The sequence below is a fragment of the Nycticebus coucang genome, chromosome 11 (genome assembly GCF_027406575.1).
Source record: "Nycticebus coucang isolate mNycCou1 chromosome 11, mNycCou1.pri, whole genome shotgun sequence".
In the NCBI taxonomy this organism is placed as follows: Eukaryota; Metazoa; Chordata; class Mammalia; order Primates; family Lorisidae; genus Nycticebus; species Nycticebus coucang.
In genome coordinates, this window is record NC_069790.1 from 119,657,070 (window position 1) to 119,663,327 (window position 6,258).

Genomic DNA, 6,258 nt, shown 5'->3' on the forward strand with positions numbered 1-6,258 from the left:
AGATCTTCTGTTTAATCCCACAATCCCATTACTAGGTATTCACCCACAAGAAAAAAAAAATCATTTTATCATAAGGACATTCACACTCAAATGTTTACAGCCTCTCAATTCACAATCACAAAAGTGTTGAAACAACTCAAGTGCCCATAAACCCATGAATGGATTAATAAACTGTGGTATATGTATACCATGGAATACTATTCAGCCATAAGATGGAGACTTTATATCTTTTGCATTTAGCTGGATGGAGTTGAAGAACATTCTTCTTATTAAAGTGTCTCAGGAATGGAAAAACAAGCATCCCATGTATTCAATACTAATTTGAAACCAGTAGATTAACAACTACAGGAGTGCAGGAGACGAAAACATAAGTAAATTCAAGGAGGGGGGAAGAGGGAAGGGGACGAAGTTTGGTAAGCTCCCACCTAATGGGTACAACGTAGGTGTATATGATACACTTCCTGGGTGAAGGACTCAACTACAACAGGGACGTTACCTTCAAAATGAAAATAATGTAATTTAATCGTTAATCTGAAATAGAAAACACAGTGTCTTAATGTTTTTGAAAATGACAGCAGGTATGGACTACATGGATTATGAATCAGAGACCACACGATCTACGTTCAAACGATTTACCCACGAGCCATCGCTGTTATCTCAAAACCACCTTTTCACCAGTAACGATGCCCACAGCTCTGACATGGTAAGTCACAGATACTGACGTTTTCCCTGAAACCCGGGGGTCTCCGTAGCACAAGGACGCCTTTCCTACCAAGTCTCTTACTGATCTGGCAGCCTTCTAGGTCTCCAATTCCCCGCCAGAAGGAATTTTGACGATGGGGCAAGTTTAAGCAAAATGCTCTTTAGAACCATCTAAGTGGAGTCTGCCCTCAAATGCATCCGTGGGAATCAGCTAGGGCCTGTTGGGTAGGAGGAGGCAGGAGGAAGCGAGGAGGTATGTTTCAAACAAAAGCACCCACCTGTTCTCCTCCGGCCTGCGCTGCAGTGTCGCGGAGTGTCATGCACAGGTCCCGAGCTCCCCGGTGAACAGCGCCCAGGTGGCTCAGGTAGCTAGCTGTCTTCTCTCCCCCAGGTTGAGGCCTCTACTTCTTGCCCGCATTACTCCCATAGGAAGGGAAACAGAAAATGAGGGATTACCAGGAAAAAACCCTGTGTAGCTGAAGCAAAAGCAGTAGGGGGCACCCGGATTTGAACCGGGGACCTCTTGATCTGCAGTCAAATGCTCTGCCCCTGAGCTACACCCCCACACAGTTTATTGTTCTAGTTATCACTGTTTCCTTGTTGTAATACAGCCTGCTGCAACCGCCTTTCACGTGGCACCTGCACCGCAGTCCTCTGAGCCAGCAACCACCCCTTTCTCACAGGTCTGCTAACCTCTTGGTGGATGATTTCTTTACAGACGATTATTTCAGCTGTTATTTTTACATTCGGTGTGAAATCAGTTATCACTTACCCACGTGTTTTTTGTCCTGCGGGATTATCCCTTTTTAAAAATTGCTTTATTTTTAATGGAAAATATTCTTACTTTAAGAAGTTGTATATTTATGAACAATTATTTACATAAACAAAACAAAGTAAAATAAAATAGACCTCACAGACCCGTATTTTATCAGGGAATTTCTTTTTCCTCAGAAGTAAAAAATTCTAACCACATCTCAAATTTCCACAGTCTCAAATCTACTACATGGACTGTTAAATGTATAGGTTTTTTAAAACATAAATATTCTTGGAATAAATAAAAGATGATCATAATTACTAAGAAGTACTCAAAATACATATTTGCTCATTGTTTTTAAATTATGCAATTTCTTCCTTTACTGTGTGTGTGCTATTAAAAAAAAATAAGTTGGGCGGCGCCTGTGGCTCAACGGGTAGGGCGCCGGTCCCATATGCCGGAGGTGGCGGGTTCAAGCCCAGCCCCGGCCAAAAAAAAAAAAAAATAAGTTGTAGCCAAAAAATATAAAGTATTAAGCCCTGGCACACATATCCTTTTGGTTGTATAGGCCCTTGAAGCATGCCATTTCAAAATTTTAAAAATTCATTATGCTCTGCTGAGGTGAGAAATTGAATAATAAAGTTGTCTTTATTGACAGACCATTATAGAATATTTTTTCGGTGTGCTGAAAAAAAATCATAACTTCCAACTTTGAATTCTGAACCCAGGTTAAACTAACATTCAAAGGTGAGAGGAAATTAAAGACGTTTTCAGATGTCCTAAAACGAAGGACATTTATTAGAGCAGAACCTCGCTAAATGAACAACTGAGAGAGAGAAGGGACAGACACCCTCCAGGGACAGTCTGTATCTTCTCTTCTCTCCCTGGCTAGAGGCTCATATTTGGTTGGTACCATCCTTGGACACCTAAAGGCATCTCAACCCAACTCCTCACAGTATTGCCACCTGAGCAAATGGCATCATTTCTCCCAGTGACTCAGGCCGAAAACCTGCCAGCCATTGCCCACCCACATCCTCCATATCCAAATCTGGCAGCAGATCCTGCTGCTTTCAGGCTGCTCCTTCCCTGCTGCTCCTCCCTCCCTTTCTGCTGGGATCCCCCAACCACCAGCGCCAGACCTCATTCTTCTGCCCCCCCAGCCCCCAGCTCTCAGTCCCCAGCCTCCTATCTGCAAAACAAACCAGCCAACCCTCTTATTTGGGGGTAAAAAGGGATTTTACATCATAATAAAAGAAAAAATTCTTTCAGGTAAAAATCATACAAAGTTTTGAAAATTCCAAAGCAAAAATTGACAAAATTATCAGGAAAAAAATATAAATTCAAAATTGTTCAGAGATTTTTATATACCTCTGTCAGAGATAGATCAAGTAGAAAAGATTAGTGAGTCTAAAGGAAGTTTTAAAAATTAAATAATCAAATAAAGAAGAAAAAATATATATGTATAACTATGTTAAAATCTGTCTCTCTCTACAGCAGTGTTTTTCAATCTTTTTTATCTCACAGCACACTTGAACCCACAGTTAAACTTCCACGGCACACTTTTATGTCGATCAAAAAAAGACTTAAAAAAGGAATTTACTTACTGTGCTTTGATCTTCTTTCAAAAGCAGCTTAACTGATGATCTTTTTTTTTATTTTTTATTTATTTATTTATTTATTTTTTATTGTTGGGGATTCATTGAGGGTACAATAAGCCAGGTTACACTGATTGCAATTGTTAGGTAAAGTCCCTCTTGCAATCATGTCTTGCCCCCATAAAGTGTAACACACACCAAGGCCCCACCCACCTCCCTCCTTCCCTCTTTCTGTTTCCCACCCCATAACCATAATTGTCATTAATTGTCCTCATATCAAAATTGAGTACATAGGATTCATGCTTCTCCATTCTTGTGATGCTTTACTAAGAATAATGTCTTCCACGTCCATCCAGGTTAATACGAAGGATGTAAAGTCTCCATTTTTTTTTAATGGCTGAATAGTATTCCATGGTATACATATACCACAGCTTGTTAATCCATTCCTGGGTTGGTGGGCATTTAGGCTGTTTCCACATTTTGGCGATTGTAAATTGAGCTGCAATAAACAGTCTAGTACAAGTGTCCTTATGATAAAAGGATTTCTTTCCTTCTGGGTAGATGCCCAGTAATGGGATTGCAGGATCAAATGGGAGGTCTAGCTTGAGTGCTTTGAGGATTTTCCATACTTCCTTCCAGAAAGGTTGTACTAGTTTGCAGTCCCACCAGCAGTGTAAAAGTGTTCCCTTCTCTCCACATCCACGCCAGCATCTGCAGTTTTGAGATTTTGTGATGTGGGCCATTCTCACTGGGGTTAGATGATATCTCAGGGTTGTTTTGATTTGCATTTCTCTAATATATAGAGATAATGAACATTTTTTCATGTGTTTGTTAGCCATTCGTCTGTCATCTTTAGAGAAAGTTCTATTCATGTCTCTTGCCCATTGATATAAGGGATTGTTGGCTTTTTTCATGTGGATTAATTTGAGTTCTCTATAGATCCTAGTTATCAAGCTTTTGTCTGATTGAAAATATGCAAATATCCTTTCCCATTGTGTAGGTTGTCTCTTTGCTTTGGTTATTGTCTCCTTAGCTGTACAGAAGCTTTTCAGTTTAATGAAGTCCCATTTGTTTATTTTTGTTGTTGTTGCAATTGCCATGGCAGTCTTCTTCATGAAGTCTTTCCCCAGGCCAATATCTTCCAGTGTTTTTCCTATGCTTTCTTGGAGGGTTTTTATTGTTTCATGCCTTAAGTTTAAGTCCTTTATCCATCTTGAATCAATTTTTGTGAGTGGGGAAAGGTGTGGGTCCAGTTTCAGTCTTTTACATGTAGACATCCATTAACTGATGATCTTTAAAATTTTTCAAAGCACACCTTAGATCCTCTTGTGGCACACTGGTTGAAAATCTCTGCTCTAGAGCATGAGCGAGACAGAGAGAGAGAGAGACCTCTACAACCAATACAACAAACATGCTTTTTAAGCACTTGCAGAATATCTATGAAAACTGAGCAGGTACTAACATAGAAAGGAAGCACCGCCCCCAATATTCTAAGGGGGGTGTGTGTAACATCAGGAAACACTAAGAAAATAATATAAAAATGCCATATACGCCTGGAAACACACTATCAAGTAATTCATAGGTTAAAGGAAAAAACACATTGAAAATGATAACATAGAAGTAAACACAACAAAACACTGTATATGAAAGATTTCTGTAAAGCACTATTCAAAATGATACGTTTATAGGCAATAAAAACAAATGAGCTGATATTCAATAGAAAATTATAGAAAAATAACAACAAACTCTACAAATACTAGGAAGGAAATAAAGATGATAAAAGGAAAAAAATAATAAAATAGAAATCAAGAAAACAACAAAGAAGAACAAACCCAAGAGTTAGTTCCTTGAAACAACTCATAAATCAGACAAAGCTCTGGCAAAACTGACGAAGAGAAAAGTTAGAACACACAAATTGACAAGAATAGGGAAAAAATGGTATATAAATACTATAAAGATCCAAAAAATATATAAACAAGTTTATAGCAGTAATTGGGAAATATGTATAAATAATTATGAAATAAACTATGCAATATAATTTTATGAAATTATGTACTTAGATGAAATGTATATCTTTTACATAAATTGAATAAGTGATGGAAAAATTTCATTCAAAAAATGAACAAAACTAATACGGCTTTATAGATGATTGCTACAAAACCTTTAAGAAACGGTTCATTATTGTCTCATCCGGAAAATAGGAAAAGGAACTACCCAAGTTAGGTCATAAGGCTAGCATAACATCAACTCCCAAATCAGACAAGATAATACAAGAAAAGAAAACACAGATGCATGTCACTTACAAAAATAAATGCAAAATGTCTTAAGTAAATATTAACAAATTTAAATCTAACAATGTTTTTAAAACCTAACTTACCACCAGGCTCGAGGTGCCTGCTCATGTCCCAGGACCTCCGCCTGGGGCCACCAGCCAAACTGCAGGAGCTGCAGGGCTACTTTGGGGCAGAGTTTCTCACCATGGAGAAGCGAGGGTGGGAGAAAAGCCCACCCTCTAGTCAGGCCAAGCTGCAGAAGCACCCGGACCTGGCCAAGGCCATTCTGTGGAGAAAAGGCATGCTGGGGGCCTCTCTGAACCACCCCGACTCTTCAGGGAAAAGGTCAGTGAAGTTTAACAAGGGCTCTACTGCTCTTAGCCAGATTCCAGATGAAAACCTGGTGTCTGTCCACTCTGACAGTGATGGGGAACTGGAATCCAGATACTCTTCTGGGTATTCCTCTGCGGAGCAGGTGAACCAGGACGTGAGCCGGCAGCTGCTCCAGGATGGGTATCACCTGGATGAGATTCTGGATAATGACTTAGACTTATTCCCCCTAAGCTCATGGCCTCTTCAGTGTGCTCTTGCTGCTGGTGCTGTCTTGGGGACTCTTCCTCCTGTACCCTGCAGTAGACATAACCCTCCAAGATGGGCCCTGCTCTCCCTGGAGGCCCTTCATAGCTCACAGAATGCAGTGGGAACTGTGGTCAGCCCAGAGTCCCTGGAGGCATTGGCCCTCTGGGAAGTCAGCCCCAAGCAGCTAGCCCTTACCTGATGCTCCTCAGGCCAGAGGTCCCCATCTGGGCTATGAGGCAAGAGGTGGAATTCTGCAGTTTTCCTCTGCTATTGGAACAGAGTTCAGAGAAACCACTTTAATAAGGGCAGGAACAGAGGAATTTTGGTTTTCATGGTGAGTGACAAAAGTGGCTAA

General features: G+C 40.2%; 1 non-coding gene and 1 pseudogene across 2 annotated transcripts; one reads left to right on the forward strand and one right to left on the reverse strand.

The window, feature by feature from the left end:
• Positions 1-580: 580 nt before the first annotated feature.
• On the forward strand, positions 581-5,960 carry LOC128598417 (protein FAM219B-like; annotated as a pseudogene). Its single transcript, XR_008383621.1, has 2 exons — positions 581-703; positions 5,461-5,960. The product of XR_008383621.1 is annotated as a protein FAM219B-like (transcript).
• TRNAC-GCA (transfer RNA cysteine (anticodon GCA)) lies at positions 1,195-1,266 on the reverse strand. Its single transcript has one exon. It is a non-coding gene; the product is annotated as a tRNA-Cys (tRNA).
• Positions 5,961-6,258: the final 298 nt, after the last annotated feature.